This window comes from Phyllobates terribilis, unplaced genomic scaffold, assembly GCF_046119375.1.
Source record: "Phyllobates terribilis strain yellow unplaced genomic scaffold, ASM4611937v1 Scaffold_26__1_contigs__length_17865784, whole genome shotgun sequence".
Taxonomy (NCBI): domain Eukaryota; kingdom Metazoa; phylum Chordata; class Amphibia; order Anura; family Dendrobatidae; genus Phyllobates; species Phyllobates terribilis.
The window spans coordinates 15,697,338-15,723,667 of NW_027362786.1; positions in this window are offsets into that span (position 1 = coordinate 15,697,338).

The following is a 26,330-nucleotide window of genomic DNA, read 5'->3' on the forward strand; positions in this document are numbered from 1 at the left end:
TACCATCTACCAGGAGTCCATACATTCTAGCATCTACCACCTACCAGGAGCCCATACATTCTAATATCTACCACCTACCAGGAGCCCATACATTCTAGCATCTACCACAGACCAGGAGACAATACATTTTAGCATCTATTCCCTAACAGGAGCCCATACATTCTAGCATCTACCACCTTCCAGGAGCCCATACATTCTAGCATCTATTCCCTACCAGGAGCCCATACATTTTAGCATCTACCAACTACCAGGAGTCCTTACATTCTAGCATCTACCACCTACCAGGAGACCATACATTCTAGCATCTATCCCCTACCAGGAGCCCATACATTCTAGCATCTACCCACTACCAGAAGCCCATACATTCTAGCATCTACCACCTACCAGAGCCCATACATTCTAGCATCAATCCCCTACCAGCAGCCCATACATTCTAGCACCTACCACCTACCAGGAGCCCATACATTCTAGCATCTACCACCTACCAGGAGCCCATACGTTCTAGCATCTACCACCTACCAGGAGCCCATACATTCTAGCATCTATTCCCTACCAGGAGCCCATACATTCTAGCATCTACCTCCTACCAGGAGCCCATACATTCTAGCATCTATTCCCTAACAGGAGGCCATACATTCTAGCATCTACCACCTTCCAGGAGCCCATGCATCCTAGCATCCATTCCCTACCAGGAGCCCATACATTCTAGAATCTACCACCTACCAGGAGCCCATACATTCTAGCATCTATTCCCTACGAGGAGAACATACATTCTCTACCACCTCTACCACCTACCAGGAGCCCATACATTCTAGCATCTACCACCTACCAGGAGCGCATACATTTTAGCATCTATCACCTACCAGGAGCCCATACATTCTAGAATCTACCACCTACCAGGAGCCCATACATTCTAGCATCTACCACCTACCAGGAGCCCAAACATTCTAGCATCTACCACCTACCAGGAGCCCATACATTCTAGCATCTATTTGCAACCAGGAGCCCATACATTCTAGCATCTACCCACTACCAGAAGCCCATACATTCTAGCATCTACCACCTACCAGAGCCCATACATTCTAGCATCTACCACCTACCAAGAGTCCATACATTCTAGCATCTAAACCCTGCCAGGAGCCCATACATTCTAGCATCTACCACCTACCAGGAGCCCATACATTCTAGCATCTACCACCTACCAGGAGCCCATACATTCTAGCACCTATCCCCTACCAGGAGTCCATACATTCTATCATCTCCCACCTACCAGGAGCCCATACATTCAATAATCTACTACCTACCAGGAGCCCATACATTCTAGCATCTATTCCCTACCAGGAGCCCATACATTCTAGCATCTACCCACTACCAGAAGCCTATACATTCTAGCATCTACCACCTACCAGGAGCCCATACATTCTAGCATCTATCCCCTACCAGGAGTCCATACATTCTAGCATCTACCACCTAAAAGGAGCCCATACGTTCTAGCATCTGCCACATACCAGGAGCCCATACTTTCTAGCATCTACCACCTACCAGGAGCCCATACATTCTAGCATCTACCACGTAAAAGGAGCCCATACGTTCTAGCATCTACCACATACCAGGAGCCCATACTTTCTAGCATCTACCACCTACCAGGAGTCCATTTATCCTAGCATCTATCAGCTACCAGGAGTCCATACTTTCTAGCATCTATCCCCTACTAGGAGCCCATACATTCTAGCATCTACCACATACCAGGAGCCCATACATTCTAGCATCTACCACCTACCAGGAGCCCATACATTATAGCATCTATTCCCTACAAGGAGCCCATACATTCTAGCATCTATCCCCTATCAGGATCCCATACATTCTAGCATCTACCCCCTACCAGAAGCCCATACATTCTAGAATCTACCACTCACCAGGAGCCCATACATTCTAGCATCTATTCCCTACAAGGAGCCCACACATTCTAGCATCTACCACCTACCAGGAGCCCATACATTGTAGCATCTACCACCTACCAGGAGCCCATACATTCTAGCATCTATTCGCTACCAGGAGCCTATACATTCTAGCATCTACCACCTACCAGGAGCCCATACATTCTAGCATCTACCACCTACCAGGAGCCCATACATTCTAGCATCTATTCCATATCAGCAGCCCATACATTCTAGCATCTACCACATACCAGGAGCCCATACATTCTAGCATCTACCAACCACAAGGAGCCCATACATCCTAGCATCTATTCCCTACCAGGAGCCCATAAATTCTAGCATCTAGCACCTACCAGGAGCCCATACATTCTAGCATCTACCACCTACCAGGAGCCCATACATTCTAGCATCTATTCCCTAGCAGGGGCCCATACATTCTAGCATCTACCACCTACCAGGAGCCTATACATTCTAGCATCTACCACCTACCATGAGCCCATGCATTCTAACATCTGCAACATACCAAGAGCCCATACATTCTAGCATCTACCACCTACCAGGTGCCCATACATTCTAGCATCTATTCCCTACCAGGAGCCAATACATTCTAGCATCTACCACCTACCAGGAGCTCATACATTCTAGTATCTACCGCCTACCAGGAGCCCATGAATTCTAGCATCTACCACCTACTAGGAGCCCATACATTCTAGCATCTATTCCCTACAAGGAGCCCATACATTCTAGCATCTATCCCCTATCAGTAGCCCATACATTCTAGCATCTACCCCCTACCAGAAGCCCATACATTCTAGCATCTACCACCTACAAGGAGCCCACACATTCTAGCATCTAATCCCTACCAGAAGCCCATACATCCTAGCATCTACCACATACCAGAAGCCCATACATTCTAGTATCTATCACATACCAGGACATGCTATACATTCTAGCATCTATTCCCTACTAGGAGCCCATACATTCTAGTATCTGCTACCTACCAGGGGCCCATACATTCTAGCATCTATCACCTACCTGGAGCCCATACATTCTAGTATCTACCACCTACCAGGAGCCCACACATTCTAGCATCTACCACCTACCAGGAGCACATACATTCTAGAATCTACCACCTACCAGGAGCCCATACATTCTAGCTTCTAATCCCTACCAGAAGCCCATACATTCTAGCATCTACCACCTACCAGGAGCCCATACAATCTAGCATCTACCACCTACCAGGAGCCCATACATTCTAGCATCTACCACCTACCAAGAGTCCATACATTCTAGCATCTAACCCCTACCAGGAGCCCATACATTCTATCATCTACAACCTACCAGGAGCCCATACATTCTAGCATCTACCACCTACCAGGAGCCCATACATTCTAGCACCTATCCCCTACCAGGAGCCCATACATTCAAGCATCTCCCACCTACCAGGAGCCCATACATTCAAGCATCTACTACCTACCAGGAGCCCATACATTCTACCATCTATTCCCTACCAGGAGCCCATACATTCTATCATTTACCCACTACCAGAAGCCCATACATTCTAGCATCTACCACCTATCAGGAGCCCATACATTCTACAATCTATCGCCTACCAGGAGCCCATACATTCTAGCTTCTACCACCTACCAGGAGCCCATACATTCTAGCATCTACCACCTACCAGGAGCACATACGTTCTAGAATCTACCACCTACCAGGAGCCCATACTTTCTAGCATCTACCACCTACCATGAGCCCATTTATTCTAGCATCTACCACCTACCAGGAGTCCATACATTCTAGCATCTATCCCCTACTAGGAGCCCATACATTCTAGCATCTACCACATACTAGGAACCCATACATTCTAGCATCTACCACCTACCAGGAGCCCATACATTCTAGCATCTATTCCCTACAAGGAGCCCATACATTATAGCATCTATTCCCTACCAGGAGCCCATACATTCTAGCATTTACCCACTACCAGAAGCCCATACATTCTAGCATCTACCACCTATCAGGAGCCCATACATTCTAGCATCTATTGCCTACCAGGAGCCCATACATTCTAGCTTCTACCACCTACCAGGAGCCCATACATTCTAGCATCTACCACCTACCAGGAGCCCATACGTTCTAGCATCTACCACCTACCAGGAGCCCATACTTTCTAGTATCTACCACCTACCAGGAGCCCATTTATTCTAGCATCTACCACCTACCAGGAGTCCATACATTCTAGCATCTATCCCCTACTAGGAGCCCATACATTCTAGCATCTACCACATACCAGGAGCCCATACATTCTAGCATCTACCACCTACCAGGAGCCCATACATTCTAGCATCTCCCCCCTACAAGAAGCCCATACATTCTAGCATCTACCAATTACCAGGAGCCATACATTCTAGCATCTATTCCCTACCAGGAGCCCACACATTCTAGCATCTACCACCTACCAGGAGCCCATACATTCTAGCATCTACCACCTACCAGGAGCCCATACATTCTAGCATCTATTCCCTACCAGGAGCCCATACATTCTAGCATCTACCACCTACCATGAGCCCATACATTCCAGCATCTACCACCTACCAGGAGCCCATACATTCTAGCATCTATTCAATACAAGGAGCCCATACATTCTAGCATCTACCACCTACCAGGAGCCCATACATCCCAGCATATATTCCCTGCCAGGAGCCCATACATTCTAGCATCTACCACCTAACAGGAGCCAATATATTCTAGCATCTACCACCTACCAGGAGCCCATACATTCTAGCATCTATTCCCTACCAGGAGCACATACATTCTAGCATCTACCACCTATCAGGAGCCCATACTTTCTAGCATCTACCAACTACCAGGAGCCCATACATTTTAGCATCTACCTCCAACTAGGAGCCCATACATTCTAGCATCTACCAGCTACCAAGAGCCCATACATTCTAGAATCTACCACCTACCAGGAGCCCATGCATTCTAGCATCTACCACCTACCAGGAGCCCATACATTCTAGCATCTATTTATTACCAGGAGCCCATACATTCTAGCATCTACCAACTACAAGGAGCACATACAATCTAGCATCTACCACCTACCAGGAGCCCATACATTCTAGCATCTATCCCCCCTACCAGGAGCCCATACATTCTAGCATCTACCACTTACCAGGAGGCCATACATTCTAGCATCTACCACCTACCAGGAGCCCATACTTTCTAGCATCTACCACGTACCAGGAGCCCATATATTCTAGCATCTACCACCTACTAGGAGCCCATACATTCTAGCATCTATTCCCTACCAGGAGCCCATACATTCTAGCATCTACCACCTACCAGGAGTCCATACATTCTAGCATCTACCACCTACCAGGAGCCCATACAATCTAATATCTACCACCTACCAGGAGCCCATACATTTTAGCATCTATTCCCTACCTGGAGCCCATACATTCTAGCATCTACCACCTACCAGGAGCCCATACATTCTAGCATCTACCACCTACCAGGAGCCCATACATTCTAGCATCTATTCCCTACCAGGAGCCCATACATTCTAGCATATACCACCTAACAGGAGCCCATACATTCTAGCATCTACCACCTACCAGGAGCCCATACATTCTAGCATCTACCACCTACCAGGAGTCCATACATTCTAGCATCTATCCCCTGCCAGGAGCCCATACATTCTAGCATCTACCACCTACCAGGAGCCCATAAATTCTAGCATCTACCACCTACCAGGAGCCCATACATTCTAGCATCTATCCCCTACCAGGAGCCTATACATTCTAGCATCTCCCACCTACCAGGAGCCCATACATTCTAGCATCTACTACCTACCAGGAGCCCATACATTCTAGCATCTATTCCCTACCAGTAGCCTATATATTCTAGCATCTACACACTACCTGAAGCCCATACATTCTAGCATCTACCACCTACCAGGTGCCCATACATTCTAGCATCTATCCCCTACCAGGAGCCCATACATTCTAGAATCTACCACCTCCCAGGAGCCCATACATTCTAGCATCTACCACCTACCAGGAGCCCATACGTTCTAGCATCTACCACCGACCAGGAGCCCATACATTCTACCATCTTTTCCCTACCAGGAGCCCATACATTCTGGCATCTACCACTTACCAGGAGCCCATACATTCTAGCATCCACCAACTAAAAGGAGCCCATACATTCTAGCTTCTACCACCTACCAGGAGCCCATACATTCTGGCATCTACCACCTACCAGGAGGCCATACATTCTACCATCTACCACCTACCAGGAGCCCATACATTCTAGCATCTACCACCTCCCAGGAGCCCATACATTCTAGCATCTACCACCTACCAGGTGCCCATTTATTCTAGCATCTACCACCTATCAGGAGTCCATACATTCTGGCATCTATCCCCTACCAGGAGCCCATACATTCTAGCATCTACCACCTACCAGGAGCCCATACATTCTAGCATCTACCACCTACCAGGAGCCCATACATTCTAGCATCTACCACCTACCAGGAGCCCATACATTCTGGCATCTACCACCTACCAGGAGGCCATACATTCTACCATCTACCACCTACCAGGAGCCTATACATTCTAGCATCTACCACCTACCAGGAGCCCATACATTCTAGCATCTACCACCTACCAGGAGGCCATACATTCTGGCATCTACCACCTACCAGGAGCCCATACATTCTAGCATCTACCACCGACCAGGAGCCCATACATTCTTGCATCTATTCCCTACCAGGAGCCCATACATTCTAGTATCTAACACCTACCAGGAGTGCTTACATTCTAGCATCTACCATCTACCAGGAGTCCATACATTCTAGCATCTACCACCTACAAGGAGCCCACACATTCTAGCATCTAATCCCTACCAGGAGCCCATACATCCTAGCATCTACCACATACCAGAAGCCCATACATTCTAGTATCTATCACATACCAGGACATGCTATACATTCTAGCATCTATTACCTACTAGGAGCCCATACATTCTAGCATCTACTACCTACCAGGAGCCCATACATTCTAGCATCTATCACCTACCTGGAGCCCATACATTCTAGTATCTACCACCTACCAGGAGCCCACACATTCTAGCATCTACCACCTACCAGGAGCACATACATTCTAGAATCTACCACCTACCAGGAGCCCATACATTCTAGCTTCTAATCTCTACCAGAAGCCCATACATTCTAGCATCTACCACCTACCAGGAGCCCATACAATCTAGCATCTACCACCTACCAGGAGCCCATACATTCTAGCATCTAACACCTACCAAGAGTCCATACATTCTAGCATCTAACCCCTACCAGGAGCCCAAACATTCTATCATCTACAACCTACCAGGAGCCCATACATTCTAGCATCTACCACCTACCAGGAGCCCATACATTCTAGCACCTATCCCCTACCAGGAGCCCATACATTCAAGCATCTCCCACCTACCAGGAGCCCATACATTCAAGCATTTACTACCTACCAGGAGCCCATTTATTCCACCATCTATTCCTTACCAGGAGCCCATACATTCTAGCATTTACCCACTACCAGAAGCCCATACATTCTAGCATCTACCACCTACCAGGAGTCCATACATTCTAGCATCTATCCCCTACTAGGAGCCCATACATTCTAGCATCTACCACATACTAGGAGCCCATACATTCTAGCATCTACCACCTACCAGGAGCCCATACATTCTAGCATCTATTCCCTACAAGGAGCCCATACATTATAGCATCTATTCCCTACCAGGAGCCCATACATTCTAGCATTTACCCACTACCAGAAGCCCATATATTCTAGCATCTACCACCTATCAGGAGCCCATACATTCTAGCATCTATCGCCTACCAGGAGCCCATACATTCTAGCTTCTACCACCTACCAGGAGCCCATACATTCTAGCATCTACCACCTACCAGGAGCCCATACGTTCTAGCATCTACCACCTACCAGGAGCCCATACTTCCTAGCATCTACCACCTACCAGGAGCCCATTTATTCTAGCATCTACCACCAACCAGGATTCCATACATTCTAGCATCTATCCCCTACTAGGAGCCCATACATTCTAGCATCTACCACATACTAGGAGCCCATACATTCTAGCATCTATCACCTACCAGGAGCCCATACATTCTAGCATCTATTCCCTGCAAGGAGCCCATACATTATAGCATCTATCCCCTATCAGGAGCCCATACATTCTAGCAGCTACCCCCTACAAGAAGCCCATACATTCTAGCATCTACCAATTACCAGGAGCCATACATTCTAGCATCTAATCCCTACCAGGAGCCCACACATTCTAGCATCTACCACCTACCAGGAGCCCATACATTCTAGCATCTACCACCTACCAGGAGCCCATACATTCTAGCATCTATTCCCTACCAGGAGCCCATACATTCTAGCATCTACCACCTGCCAGGAGCCCATATATTCTAGCATCTACCACCTACCAGGAGCCCATACATTCTAGCATCTATTCCCTACCAGGAGCCCATACATTCTAGCATCTACCACCTACCATGAGCCCATACATTCCAGCATCTACCACCTACCAGGAGCCCATACATTCTAGCATCTATTCAATACAAGGAGCCCATACATTCTAGCATCTACCACCTACCAGGAGCCCATACATCCCAGCATATATTCCCTGCCAGGAGCCCATACATTCTAGCATCTACCACCTAACAGGAGCCAATATATTCTAGCATCTACCACCTACCAGGAGCCCATACATTCTAGCATCTATTCCCTACCAGGAGCACATACATTCTAGCCTCTACCACCTATCAGGAGCCCATACTTTCTAGCATCTACCAACTACCAGGAGCCCATACATTTTAGCATCTACCACCAACTATGAGCCCATACATTCTAGCATCTACCAGCTACCAAGAGCCCATACATTCTAGACTCTACCACCTACCAGGAGCCCATACATTCTAGCATCTACCACCTACCAGGAGCCCATACATTCTAGCATCTATTTATTACCAGGAGCCCATACATTCTAGCATCTACCACTTACCAGGAGGCCATATATTCTAGCATCTACCACCTACCAGGAGCCCATACTTTCTAGCATCTACCACGTACCAGGAGCCCATATATTCTAGCATCTACCACCTACTAGGAGCCCATACATTCTAGCATCTATTAACTACCAGGAGCCCATACATTCTAGCATCTACCACCTACCAGGAGCCCATACATTCTAGCATCTATCACCTACCAGGAGCCCATACATTCTAGCATCTATTCCCTAGCAGGAGCCCATACATTCTAGCATATACCACCTACCAGGAGCAAATACATTCTAGCATCTACCACCTACCAGGAGCCCATACATTCTAGCATCTACCACCTACCAGGAGTCCATACATTCTAGCATCTATCCCCTACCAGGAGCCCATACATTCTAGCATCTTCCACCTACCAGGAGCCCATAAATTCTAGCATCTACCACCTACCAGGAGCCCATACATTCTAGCATCTATCCCCTACAAGGAGCCTATACATTCTAGCATCTCCCACCTACCAGGAGCCCATACATTCTAGCATCTACTACCTACCAGGAGCTCATACATTCTAGCATCTATTCCCTACCAGGAGCCTATATATTCTAGCATCTACACACTACCTGAAGCCCATACATTCTAGCATCTACCATCTACCGGGAGCCCATACATTCTAGCATCTATCCCCTACCAGGAGCCCATACATTCTAGCATCTACCACCTCCCAGGAGCCCATACATTCTAGCATCTACCACCTACCAGGAGCCCATACGTTCTAGCATCTACCACCGACCAGGAGCCCATACATTCTACCATCTTTTCCCTACCAGGAGCCCATACATTCTAGCATCTACCACCTACCAGGAGCCCATACATTCTAGCATCTACCACCTAACAGGAGCCCATACATTCTAGCATCTACCACCTACCAGGAGCCCATACATTCTGGAATCTACCACCTACCAGGAGGCCATACATTCTACCATCTACCACCTACAAGGAGCCCATACATTCTAGCATCTACCACCTCCCAGGAGCCCATACATTCTAGCATCTACCACCTACCAGGTGCCCATTTATTCTAGCATCTACCACCTACCAGGAGTCCATACATTCTGGCATCTATCCCCTACCAGGAGCCCATACATTCTAGCATCTACCACCTACCAGTAGCCCATACATTCTAGCATCTACCACCTACCAGGAGCCCATACATTCTAGCATCTACCACCTACCAGGAGCCCATACATTCTGGCATCTACCAACTACCAGGAGGCCATACATTCTGGCATCTACCACCTACCAGGAGCCCATACATTCTAGCATCTACCACCTACAAGGAGCCCATACATTCTTGCATCTATTCCCTACCAGGAGCCCATACATTCTAGCATCTAACACCTACCAGGAGTGCTTACATTCTAGCATCTACCATCTACCAGGAGTCCATACATTCTAGCATCTACCACCTACCAGGAGCCCATACATTCTAATATCTACCACCTACCAGGAGCCCATACATTCTAGCATCTACCACAGACCAGGAGCCAATACATTTTAGCATGTATTCCCTACCAGGAGCCCATACATTCTAGCATCTACCATCTTCCAGGAGCCCATACATTCTAGCATCTATTCCCTACCAGGAGCCCATACATTCTAGCATCTACCACCTACCAGGAGTCCTTACATTCTAGCATCTACCACCTACCAGGAGCCCATACATTCTAGCATCTATCCCCTACCAGGAGCCCATACATTCTAGCATCTACCCACTACCAGAAGCCCATACATTCTAGCATCTACCACCTACCAGAGCCCATACATTCTAGCATCAATCCCCTAATAGCAGCCCATACATTCTAGCATCTTCCACCTACCAGGAGCCCATACATTCTAGCATCTACCACCTACCAGGAGCCCATATGTTCTAGCATCTACCACCTACCAGGAGCCCATACATTCTACCATCTATTCCCTACCAGGAGCCCATACATTCTAGAATCTACTACCTACCAGGAGCCCATACATTCTAGCATCTACCGAATACCAGGAGGATATACATTCTAGCACCTATTGAGTACCAGGAGCCCATACATTCTAGCATCTATCCCCTACCAGGAGACCATACATTTTAGCATCTACCCCCTACCAGGAGCCCAAACATTCTGGCATCTACCCCATAGCAGGAGCCCATACATTCTAGCATCTCTCCAATACCAGGAGCCCATACATTCTAGCATATACCACCTACCAGAAGCCCATACATTCTAGCATCTACCACCTACCGAGAGCCCATACATTCTAGCATCTAATGCCTACCAGAAGACCACACATTCTAGCATCTACCACCTACCAGCAGCCCATACATTCTAGCATTTATCCTCTACCAGGAGCCCATACAGTCTAGCATCTATCCTCCTACCAGGAGCCCATACTTTCTAGCATCTACCACCTACCAGGAGCCCATACATTCTAGCATCTACCACCTACCAGCAGCCATACATTCTAGCATCTACCCCCAACCAGGAGCCCATACTTTCCAGCATCTATACCCTACCAGGAGCCCCTACATTCTAGCATCTACCAACTACCAGGAGCCCATACATTCTAGCATTTATCCCCTACCAGGAGCTCATACATTCTAGCATCTATCCCCCTGCCAGGAGCCCATACATTCTAGCATCTACCACCTAGCAGAAGCCCATACATTCTAGCATCTATCTTTTACCAGAAGCCCATACATTCTAGCATCTACCCCATACCAGAAGCCCATACATTCTAGCATCTACCACCTACCAGGAGCCCATACATTATAGCATCTAACCCCTACCAGGGGCCCATACATTCCAGCATTTATCCCTTACCAGGGGCCCATACATTCCAGCATTTATCCCTTACCAGGAGCCCATACATTCTAGCATCTACCCCCTACCTGGAGCCACTACATTCTAGCATCTAACCCCTACCAGGAGCCAATACATTCTAGCATCTACCACCTACCAGGAGCCCAGACATTCTAGCATCTACCCTCTACCAGGGGCCCATACATTCTAGCATTTATCCCCTACCAGGGGCCACACATTCTAGCATCTACCTTCTACCAGGAGCCCATACATTCTAGCATCTACCACCCACCAGGAGCCCATACATTCTAGCATCTATCCCCTACCAGGAGCCCATACATTCTAGCATGTACCCCCTACCAGGGGCCCATACATTCTAGCAGCTACCCACTACCAGGAGCCCATACATTCTAGCACCTACCACCTATCAGGAGCCCATACATTTTAGCATCTACCTTCTACCAGGAGCCCAGACATTCTAGCATCTAACCCCTAACAGGAGCCCATATATTCTAGCATCTACCCCCTACCAGGGACCCATACATTCTAGCATTTATCCACTACCAGGGGACCATACATTTTTGCATCTACAACCTACCAGGACCCCATACATTCTAGCATCTACCACCTACCAGGAGCCCATACATTCTAGCATCTAACCCCTTCCAGAAGCCCATACATTCTAGCATCTACCACGAGCCCATACATTCTAGTATTTATCAACTGTTAGGAGCCTATACATTCTAGCATCTACCCCCTACCAGAAGCCCATACATTCTAGAATCTACCACCTACCAGGAGCCCATACATTCTAGAATCTATACCCTACCAGGAGCCCATACATTCTAGCATCTACCCCCCTACACATTCTGGCATCTACCCCCTACCAGGAGCCCAAACATTCTAGCATCTACCTCCTACCAGAAACCCATACATTCTAGCATCTACCCCCTACCAGGAGCCCATACATTCTAGCATCTACCCCCTACCAAGGGCCCATACATTCTTGCATCTACCCCCTACCAGTAGCCCATACATTCTAGCATCTACAACTTACCAGGAGCCCATACATTCTAGCATCTACCGCCTACCAGGAGCCTATACCTTCTAGCATCTACCCCAAAGCAGGAGCCCATACATTCTACCATATACCCTTTACCAGGAGTCCATACACTCTAGCATCTACCCCCTACCAGGAGCCCATACATGCTAGCATCTATCCCCGACCAGGAGCCCATACATTCTAGCATCTACCCCCTACCAGGAGCCCATACATTCTAGCATCTACCCCCTACCAGTAGCCCATAAATTCTAGCATCTACCCCTACCAGGAGCCCATACATTCTAGAATCTACCACCTACCAGGAGCCCATACATTCTAGCATCTATCCCCTACCAGGAGCCTATACATTCTAGCATTTACCCAGTACCAGGGGCACATACATTGCAACATCTACCCTGTCCCAGGGGCCCATACATTCTAGCATCTACCACCTACCAGGAGCCCATATATTCTAGCATCTACCGCCTACCAGGAGCCTATACATAATAGCATCTACCCCCTTCCAGGAGCCAATACATTCTAGCATCTACCCCCTACCAGGAGCCAATACATTCTAACAACTACCCCCTACCAGAAGCCCATACATTCTAGCATCTACCCCCTGCCAGGAGCCCATACATTCTAGCATCTACCACCTACCAATACTCCATACATTCTAGCATCTACCACCTACCAGGAGGCCAGACATTCTAGCATCTAACCCCTACCAGGTGCCCATACATTCTAGCATCTACCCCCTACCAGGAGCCCATAAATTCTAGCATTTATCCCCTACCAGGGGCCCATACATTCTAGAATCTACCACCTTCCAGGAGCCCATACATTCTAGCATCTAACCCTTACCACCTACCAGGAGCGCATCCATTCTAGCATCTATCCTCTATTAGGAGCCCATACAATCTAGCATCTACACCCTACCAGGAGCCCATCCATTCTAGCATCTATCCCCTATTAGGAGCCCATACAATCTAGCATCTACCCCTTACCAGGAGCCCATCCATTCTAGCATCTACCACCTACCAGGAGCCCAAACATTCTAGCATCTATCCCCTACCAGGAGACCATACATTCTAGCATCTACCCTTCTACACATTCTCGCATCTACCCCCTACTAGGAGCCCATACATTCTACCATCTACCACCTACCAGGAGCCCATACATTCTAGCATCTACCACCGACCAGGAGCCCATACATTCTAGCATCTACCACCGACCAGGAGCCCATACATTCTAGCATCTTCCCCCTACCAAGAGACCATACATTCTAGCATCTACCCACTACCAGGGGCCCATACATTCTCGCATCTACCCACTACCAGTAACCCATACATTCTAGCATCTACCGGCTACCAGGAGCCCAAACATTCTAGCATCTAAGCCATACCAGGGGCCCATACATTCTAGCATCTACCCCCTATCAGGGGCCCATACATTTTAGCATCTACCACCTACCAGGAGCCCATACATTCTAGAATCTACCGCCTACCAGGAGCCTATACCTTCTAGCATCTACCCCAAAGCAGGAGCCCATACATTCTACCATATACCCTTTACCAGGAGTCCATACACTCTAGCATCTACCCCCTACCAGGAGCCCATACATGCTAGCATCTATCCCCGACCAGGAGCCCATACATTCTAGCATCTACCCCCTACCAGGAGCCCATACATTCTAGCATCTACCCCCTACCAGTAGCCCATAAATTCTAGCATCTACCCCTACCAGGAGCCCATACATTCTAGAATCTACCACCTACCAGGAGCCCATACATTCTAGCATCTATCCCCTACCAGGGGCCTATACATTCTAGCATTTACCCAGTACCAGGGGCACATACATTCCAACATCTACCCTGTCCCAGGGGCCCATACATTCTAGCATCTACCACCTACCAGGAGCCCATATATTCTAGCATCTACCGCCTACCAGGAGCCTATACATAATAGCATCTACCCCCTTCCAGGAGCCAATACATTCTAGCATCTACCCCCTACCAGGAGCCAATACATTCTAACAACTACCCCCTACCAGGAGCCCATACATTCTAGCATCTACCCCCTGCCAGGAGCCCATACATTCTAGCATCTACCACCTACCAATACTCCATACATTCTAGCATCTACCACCTACCAGGAGGCCAGACATTCTAGCATCTAACCCCTACCAGGAGCCCATACATTCTAGCATCTACCCCCTACCAGGAGCCCATAAATTCTAGCATTTATCCCCTACCAGGGGCCCATACATTCTAGAATCTACCACCTTCCAGGAGCCCATACATTCTAGCATCTACCACCTACCAGGAGCCCAAACATTCTAGCATCTACCACCTACCAGGAGCCCATACATTCTAGCATCTATTCCCAACCAGGAGCCCATACATTCTAGCATCTACCCACTACCAGAAGCCCATACATTCTAGCATCTACCACCTACCAGAGCCCATACATTCTAGCATCTACCACCTACCAAGAGTCCATACATTCTAGCATCTAAACCCTGCCAGGAGCCCATACATTCTAGCATCTACCACCTACCAGGAGCCCATACATTCTAGCATCTACCACCTACCAGGAGCCCATACATTCTAGCACCTATCCCCTACCAGGAGTCCATACATTCTATCATCTCCCACCTACCAGGAGCCCATACATTCAATAATCTACTACCTACCAGGAGCCCATACATTCTAGCATCTATTCCCTACCAGGAGCCCATACATTCTAGCATCTACCCACTACCAGAAGTCTATACATTCTAGCATCTACCACCTACCAGGAGCCCATACATTCTAGCATCTATCCCCTACCAGGAGTCCATACATTCTAGCATCTACCACCTAAAAGGAGCCCATACGTTCTAGCATCTGCCACATACCAGGAGCCCATACTTTCTAGCATCTACCACCTACCAGGAGCCCATACATTCTAGCATCTACCACGTAAAAGGAGCCCATACGTTCTAGCATCTACCACATACCAGGAGCCCATACTTTCTAGCATCTACCACCTACCAGGAGTCCATTTATCCTAGCATCTATCAGCTACCAGGAGTCCATACTTTCTAGCATCTATCCCCTACTAGGAGCCCATACATTCTAGCATCTACCACATACCAGGAGCCCATACATTCTAGCATCTACCACCTACCAGGAGCCCATACATTATAGCATCTATTCCCTACAAGGAGCCCATACATTCTAGCATCTATCCCCTATCAGGATCCCATACATTCTAGCATCTACCCCCTACCAGAAGCCCATACATTCTAGAATCTACCACTCACCAGGAGCCCATACATTCTAGCATCTATTCCCTACAAGGAGCCCACACATTCTAGCATCTACCACCTACCAGGAGCCCATACATTGTAGCATCTACCACCTACCAGGAGCCCATACATTCTAGCATCTATTCGCTACCAGGAGCCTATACATTCTAGCATCTACCACCTACCAGGAGCCCATACATTCTAGCATCTACCACCTACCAGGAGCCCATACATTCTAGCATCTATTCCATATCAGCAGCCCATACATTCTAGCATCTACCACATACCAGGAGCCCATACATTCTAGCATCTACCAACTACCAGGAGCCCATACATCCTAGCATCTATTCCCTACCAGGAGCCCATAAATTCTAGCATCTAGCACCTACCAGGAGCCCATACATTCTAGCATCTACCACCTACCAGGAGCCCATACATTCTAGCATCTATTCCCTAGCAGGGGCCCATACATTCTAGCATCTACCACCTACCAGGAGCCTATACATTCTAGCATCTACCACCTACCATGAGCCCATGCATTCTAACATCTGCAACATACCAAGAGCCCATACATTCTAGCATCTACCACCTACCAGGTGCCCATACATTCTAGCATCTATTCCCTACCAGGAGCCAATACATTCTAGCATCTACCACCTACCAGGAGCTCATACATTCTAGTATCTACCGCCTACCAGGAGCCCATGAATTCTAGCATCTACCACCTACTAGGAGCCCATACATTCTAGCATCTATTCCCTACAAGGAGCCCATACATTCTAGCATCTATCCCCTATCAGTAGCCCATACATTCTAGCATCTACCCCCTACCAGAAGCCCATACATTCTAGCATCTACCACCTACAAGGAGCCCACACATTCTAGCATCTAATCCCTACCAGAAGCCCATACATCCTAGCATCTACCACATACCAGAAGCCCATACATTCTAGTATCTATCACATACCAGGACATGCTATACATTCTAGCATCTATTCCCTACTAGGAGCCCATACATTCTAGTATCTGCTACCTACCAGGGGCCCATACATTCTAGCATCTATCACCTACCTGGAGCCCATACATTCTAGTATCTACCACCTACCAGGAGCCCACACATTCTAGCATCTACCACCTACCAGGAGCACATACATTCTAGAATCTACCACCTACCAGGAGCCCATACATTCTAGCTTCTAATCCCTACCAGAAGCCCATACATTCTAGCTTCTAATCCCTACCAGAAGCCCATACATTCTAGCATCTACCACCTACCAGGAGCCCATACAATCTAGCATCTACCACCTACCAGGAGCCCATACATTCTAGCATCTACCACCTACCAAGAGTCCATACATTCTAGCATCTAACCCCTACCAGGAGCCCATACATTCTATCATCTACAACCTACCAGGAGCCCATACATTCTAGCATCTACCACCTACCAGGAGCCCATACATTCTAGCACCTATCCCCTACCAGGAGCCCATACATTCAAGCATCTCCCACCTACCAGGAGCCCATACATTCAAGCATCTACTACCTACCAGGAGCCCATACATTCTACCATCTATTCCCTACCAGGAGCCCATACATTCTATCATTTACCCACTACCAGAAGCCCATACATTCTAGCATCTACCACCTATCAGGAGCCCATACATTCTACAATCTATCGCCTACCAGGAGCCCATACATTCTAGCTTCTACCACCTACCAGGAGCCCATACATTCTAGCATCTACCACCTACCAGGAGCACATACGTTCTAGCATCTACCACCTACCAGGAGCCCATACTTTCTAGCATCTACCACCTACCATGAGCCCATTTATTCTAGCATCTACCACCTACCAGGAGTCCATACATTCTAGCATCTATCCCCTACTAGGAGCCCATACATTCTAGCATCTACCACATACTAGGAACCCATACATTCTAGCATCTACCACCTACCAGGAGCCCATACATTCTAGCATCTATTCCCTACAAGGAGCCCATACATTATAGCATCTATTCCCTACCAGGAGCCCATACATTCTAGCATTTACCCACTACCAGAAGCCCATACATTCTAGCATCTACCACCTATCAGGAGCCCATACATTCTAGCATCTATTGCCTACCAGGAGCCCATACATTCTAGCTTCTACCACCTACCAGGAGCCCATACATTCTAGCATCTACCACCTACCAGGAGCCCATACGTTCTAGCATCTACCACCTACCAGGAGCCCATACTTTCTAGTATCTACCACCTACCAGGAGCCCATTTATTCTAGCATCTACCACCTACCAGGAGTCCATACATTCTAGCATCTATCCCCTACTAGGAGCCCATACATTCTAGCATCTACCACATACCAGGAGCCCATACATTCTAGCATGTACCACCTACCAGGAGCCCATACATTCTAGCATCTACCCCCTACAAGAAGCCCATACATTCTAGCATCTACCAATTACCAGGAGCCATACATTCTAGCATCTATTCCCTACCAGGAGCCCACACATTCTAGCATCTACCACCTACCAGGAGCCCATACATTCTAGCATCTACCACCTACCAGGAGCCCATACATTCTAGCATCTATTCCCTACCAGGAGCCCATACATTCTAGCATCTACCACCTACCATGAGCCCATACATTCCAGCATCTACCACCTACCAGGAGCCCATACATTCTAGCATCTATTCAATACAAGGAGCCCATACATTCTAGCATCTACCACCTACCAGGAGCCCATACATCCCAGCATATATTCCCTGCCAGGAGCCCATACATTCTAGCATCTACCACCTAACAGGAGCCAATATATTCTAGCATCTACCACCTACCAGGAGCCCATACATTCTAGCATCTATTCCCTACCAGGAGCACATACATTCTAGCATCTACCACCTATCAGGAGCCCATACTTTCTAGCATCTACCAACTACCAGGAGCCCATACATTTTAGCATCTACCTCCAACTAGGAGCCCATACATTCTAGCATCTACCAGCTACCAAGAGCCCATACATTCTAGAATCTACCACCTACCAGGAGCCCATGCATTCTAGCATCTACCACCTACCAGGAGCCCATACATTCTAGCATCTATTTATTACCAGGAGCCCATACATTCTAGCATCTACCAACTACAAGGAGCACATACAATCTAGCATCTACCACCTACCAGGAGCCCATACATTCTATCATCTATCCCCCCTACCAGGAGCCCATACATTCTAGCATCTACCACTTACCAGGAGGCCATACATTCTAGCATCTACCACCTACCAGGAGCCCATACTTTCTAGCATCTACCACGTACCAGGAGCCCATATATTCTAGCATCTACCACCTACTAGGAGCCCATACATTCTAGCATCTATTCCCTACCAGGAGCCCATACATTCTAGCATCTACCACCTACCAGGAGTCCATACATTCTAGCATCTACCACCTACCAGGAGCCCATACAATCTAATATCTACCACCTACCAGGAGCCCATACATTTTAGCATCTATTCCCTACCTGGAGCCCATACATTCTAGCATCTACCACCTACCAGGAGCCCATACATTCTAGCATCTACCACCTACCAGGAGCCCATACATTCTAGCATCTATTCCCTACCAGGAGCCCATACATTCTAGCATATACCACCTAACAGGAGCCCATACATTCTAGCATCTACCACCTACCAGGAGCCCATACATTCTAGCATCTACCACCTACCAGGAGTCCATACATTCTAGCATCTATCCCCTGCCAGGAGCCCATACATTCTAGCATCTACCACCTACCAGGAGCCCATAAATTCTAGCATCTACCACCTACCAGGAGCCCATACATTCTAGCATCTATCCCCTACCAGGAGCCTATACATTCTAGCATCTCCCACCTACCAGGAGCCCATACATTCTAGCATCTACTACCTACCAGGAGCCCATACATTCTAGCATCTATTCCCTACCAGTAGCCTATATATTCTAGCATCTACACACTACCTGAAGCCCATACATTCTAGCATCTACCACCTACCAGGTGCCCATACATTCTAGCATCTATCCCCTACCAGGAGCCCATACATTCTAGAATCTACCACCTCCCAGGAGCCCATACATTCTAGCATCTACCACCTACCAGGAGCCCATACGTTCTAGCATCTACCACCGACCAGGAGCCCATACATTCTACCATCTTTTCCCTACCAGGAGCCCATACATTCTGGCATCTACCACTTACCAGGAGCCCATACATTCTAGCATCCACCAACTAAAAGGAGCCCATACATTCTAGCTTCTACCACCTACCAGGAGCCCATACATTCTGGCATCTACCACCTACCAGGAGGCCATACATTCTACCATTTACCACCTACCAGGAGCCCATACATTCTAGCATCTACCACCTCCCAGGAGCCCATACATTCTAGCATCTACCATCTACCAGGTGCCCATTTATTCTAGCATCTACCACCTATCAGGAGTCCATACATTCTGGCATCTATCCCCTACCAGGAGCCCATACATTCTAGCATCTACCACCTACCAGGAGCCCATACATTCTAGCATCTACCACCTACCAGGAGCCCATACATTCTAGCATCTACCACCTACCAGGAGCCCATACATTCTGGCATCTACCACCTACCAGGAGGCCATACATTCTACCATCTACCACCTACCAGGAGCCTATACATTCTAGCATCTACCACCTACCAGGAGCCCATACATTCTAGCATCTACCACCTACCAGGAGGCCATACATTCTGGCATCTACCACCTACCAGGAGCCCATACATTCTAGCATCTACCACCGACCAGGAGCCCATACATTCTTGCATCTATTCCCTACCAGGAGCCCATACATTCTAGCATCTAACACCTACCAGGAGTGCTTACATTCTAGCATCTACCATCTACCATGAGTCCATACATTCTAGCATCTACCACCTACCAGGAGCCCACACATTCTAGCATCTAATCCCTACCAGGAGCCCATACATCCTAGCATCTACCACATACCAGAAGCCCATACATTCTAGTATCTATCACATACCAGGACATGCTATACATTCTAGCATCTATTACCTACTAGGAGCCCATACATTCTAGCATCTACTACCTACCAGGAGCCCATACATTCTAGCATCTATCACCTACCTGGAGCCCATACATTCTAGTATCTACCACCTACCAGGAGCCCACACATTCTAGCATCTACCACCTACCAGGAGCACATACATTCTAGAATCTACCACCTACCAGGAGCCCATACATTCTAGCTTCTAATCTCTACCAGAAGCCCATACATTCTAGCATCTACCACCTACCAGGAGCCCATACAATCTAGCATCTACCACCTACCAGGAGCCCATACATTCTAGCATCTAACACCTACCAAGAGTCCATACATTCTAGCATCTAACCCCTACCAGGAGCCCAAACATTCTATCATCTACAACCTACCAGGAGCCCATACATTCTAGCATCTACCACCTACCAGGAGCCCATACATTCTAGCACCTATCCCCTACCAGGAGCCCATACATTCAAGCATCTCCCACCTACCAGGAGCCCATACATTCAAGCATTTAATACCTACCAGGAGCCCATTTATTCCACCATCTATTCCTTACCAGGAGCCCATACATTCTAGCATTTACCCACTACCAGAAGCCCATACATTCTAGCATCTACCACCTACCAGGAGTCCATACATTCTAGCATCTATCCCCTACTAGGAGCCCATACATTCTAGCATCTACCACATACTAGGAGCCCATACATTCTAGCATCTACCACCTACCAGGAGCCCATACATTCTAGCATCTATTCCCTACAAGGAGCCCATACATTATAGCATCTATTCCCTACCAGGAGCCCATACATTCTAGCATTTACCCACTACCAGAAGCCCATATATTCTAGCATCTACCACCTATCAGGAGCCCATACATTCTAGCATCTATCGCCTACCAGGAGCCCATACATTCTAGCTTCTACCACCTACCAGGAGCCCATACATTCTAGCATCTACCACCTACCAGGAGCCCATACGTTCTAGCATCTACCACCTACCAGGAGCCCATACTTCCTAGCATCTACCACCTACCAGGAGCCCATTTATTCTAGCATCTACCACCAACCAGGAATCCATACATTCTAGCATCTATCCCCTACTAGGAGCCCATACATTCTAGCATCTACCACATACTAGGAGCCCATACATTCTAGCATCTATCACCTACCAGGAGCCCATACATTCTAGCATCTATTCCCTGCAAGGAGCCCATACATTATAGCATCTATCCCCTATCAGGAGCCCATACATTCTAGCAGCTACCCCCTACAAGAAGCCCATACATTCTAGCATCTACCAATTACCAGGAGCCATACATTCTAGCATCTAATCCCTACCAGGAGCCCACACATTCTAGCATCTACCACCTACCAGGAGCCCATACATTCTAGCATCTACCACCTACCAGGAGCCCATACATTCTAGCATCTATTCCCTACCAGGAGCCCATACATTCTAGCATCTACCACCTGCCAGGAGCCCATATATTCTAGCATCTACCACCTACCAGGAGCCCATACATTCTAGCATCTATTCCCTACCAGGAGCCCATACATTCTAGCATCTACCACCTACCATGAGCCCATACATTCCAGCATCTACCACCTACCAGGAGCCCATACATTCTAGCATCTATTCAATACAAGGAGCCCATACATTCTAGCATCTACCACCTACCAGGAGCCCATACATCCCAGCATATATTCCCTGCCAGGAGCCCATACATTCTAGCATCTACCACCTAACAGGAGCCAATATATTCTAGCATCTACCACCTACCAGGAGCCCATACATTCTAGCATCTATTCCCTACCAGGAGCACATACATTCTAGCCTCTACCACCTATCAGGAGCCCATACTTTCTAGCATCTACCAACTACCAGGAGCCCATACATTTTAGCATCTACCACCAACTATGAGCCCATACATTCTAGCATCTACCAGCTACCAAGAGCCCATACATTCTAGACTCTACCACCTACCAGGAGCCCATACATTCTAGCATCTACCACCTACCAGGAGCCCATACATTCTAGCATCTATTTATTACCAGGAGCCCATACATTCTAGCATCTACCACTTACCAGGAGGCCATATATTCTAGCATCTACCACCTACCAGGAGCCCTTACTTTCTAGCATCTACCACGTACCAGGAGCCCATATATTCTAGCATCTACCACCTACTAGGAGCCCATACATTCTAGCATCTATTAACTACCAGGAGCCCATACATTCTAGCATCTACCACCTACCAGGAGCCCATACATTCTAGCATCTATCACCTACCAGGAGCCCATACATTCTAGCATCTATTCCCTAGCAGGAGCCCATACATTCTAGCATATACCACCTACCAGGAGCAAATACATTCTAGCATCTACCACCTACCAGGAGCCCATACATTCTAGCATCTACCACCTACCAGGAGTCCATACATTCTAGCATCTATCCCCTACCAGGAGCCCATACATTCTAGCATCTTCCACCTACCAGGAGCCCATAAATTCTAGCATCTACCACCTACCAGGAGCCCATACATTCTAGCATCTATCCCCTACAAGGAGCCTATACATTCTAGCATCTCCCACCTACCAGGAGCCCATACATTCTAGCATCTACTACCTACCAGGAGCTCATACATTCTAGCATCTATTCCCTACCAGGAGCCTATATATTCTAGCATCTACACACTACCTGAAGCCCATACATTCTAGCATCTACCATCTACCGGGAGCCCATACATTCTAGCATCTATCCCCTACCAGGAGCCCATACATTCTAGCATCTACCACCTCCCAGGAGCCCATACATTCTAGCATCTACCACCTACCAGGAGCCCATACGTTCTAGCATCTACCACCGACCAGGAGCCCATACATTCTACCATCTTTTCCCTACCAGGAGCCCATACATTCTAGCATCTACCACCTACCAGGAGCCCATACATTCTAGCATCTACCACCTAACAGGAGCCCATACATTCTAGCATCTACCACCTACCAGGAGCCCATACATTCTGGAATCTACCACCTACCAGGAGGCCATACATTCTACCATCTACCACCTACAAGGAGCCCATACATTCTAGCATCTACCACCTCCCAGGAGCCCATACATTCTAGCATCTACCACCTACCAGGTGCCCATTTATTCTAGCATCTACCACCTACCAGGAGTCCATACATTCTGGCATCTATCCCCTACCAGGAGCCCATACATTCTAGCATCTACCACCTACCAGGAGCCCATACATTCTAGCATCTACCACCTACCAGGAGCCCATACATTCTAGCATCTACCACCTACCAGGAGCCCATACATTCTGGCATCTACCAACTACCAGGAGGCCATACATTCTGGCATCTACCACCTACCAGGAGCCCATACATTCTAGCATCTACCACCTACAAGGAGCCCATACATTCTTGCATCTATTCCCTACCAGGAGCCCATACATTCTAGCATCTAACACCTACCAGGAGTGCTTACATTCTAGCATCTACCATCTACCAGGAGTCCATACATTCTAGCATCTACCACCTACCAGGAGCCCATACATTCTAATATCTACCACCTACCAGGAGCCCATACATTCTAGCATCTACCACAGACCAGGAGCCAATACATTTTAGCATCTATTCCCTACCAGGAGCCCATACATTCTAGCATCTACCATCTTCCAGGAGCCCATACATTCTAGCATCTATTCCCTACCAGGAGCCCATACATTCTAGCATCTACCACCTACCAGGAGTCCTTACATTCTAGCATCTACCACCTACCAGGAGCCCATACATTCTAGCATCTATCCCCTACCAGGAGCCCATACATTCTAGCATCTACCCACTACCAGAAGCCCATACATTCTAGCATCTACCACCTACCAGAGCCCATACATTCTAGCATCAATCCCCTAATAGCAGCCCATACATTCTAGCATCTTCCACCTACCAGGAGCCCATACATTCTAGCATCTACCACCTACCAGGAGCCCATATGTTCTAGCATCTACCACCTACCAGGAGCCCATACATTCTACCATCTATTCCCTACCAGGAGCCCATACATTCTAGAATCTACTACCTACCAGGAGCCCATACATTCTAGCATCTACCGAATACCAGGAGGATATACATTCTAGCACCTATTGAGTACCAGGAGCCCATACATTCTAGCATCTATCCCCTACCAGGAGACCATACATTTTAGCATCTACCCCCTACCAGGAGCCCAAACATTCTGGCATCTACCCCATAGCAGGAGCCCATACATTCTAGCATCTCTCCAATACCAGGAGCCCATACATTCTAGCATATACCACCTACCAGAAGCCCATACATTCTAGCATCTACCACCTACCGAGAGCCCATACATTCTAGCATCTAATGCCTACTAGAAGACCACACATTCTAGCATCTACCACCTACCAGCAGCCCATACATTCTAGCATTTATCCTCTACCAGGAGCCCATACAGTCTAGCATCTATCCTCCTACCAGGAGCCCATACTTTCTAGCATCTACCACCTACCAGGAGCCCATACATTCTAGCATCTACCACCTACCAGCAGCCATACATTCTAGCATCTACCCCCAACCAGGAGCCCATACTTTCCAGCATCTATACCCTACCAGGAGCCCCTACATTCTAGCATCTACCAACTACCAGGAGCCCATACATTCTAGCATTTATCCCCTACCAGGAGCTCATACATTCTAGCATCTATCCCCCTGCCAGGAGCCCATACATTCTAGCATCTACCACCTAGCAGAAGCCCATACATTCTAGCATCTATCTTTTACCAGAAGCCCATACATTCTAGCATCTACCCCATACCAGAAGCCCATACATTCTAGCATCTACCACCTACCAGGAGCCCATACATTATAGCATCTAACCCCTACCAGGGGCCCATACATTCCAGCATTTATCCCTTACCAGGGGCCCATACATTCCAGCATTTATCCCTTACCAGGAGCCCATACATTCTAGCATCTACCCCCTACCTGGAGCCACTACATTCTAGCATCTAACCCCTACCAGGAGCCAATACATTCT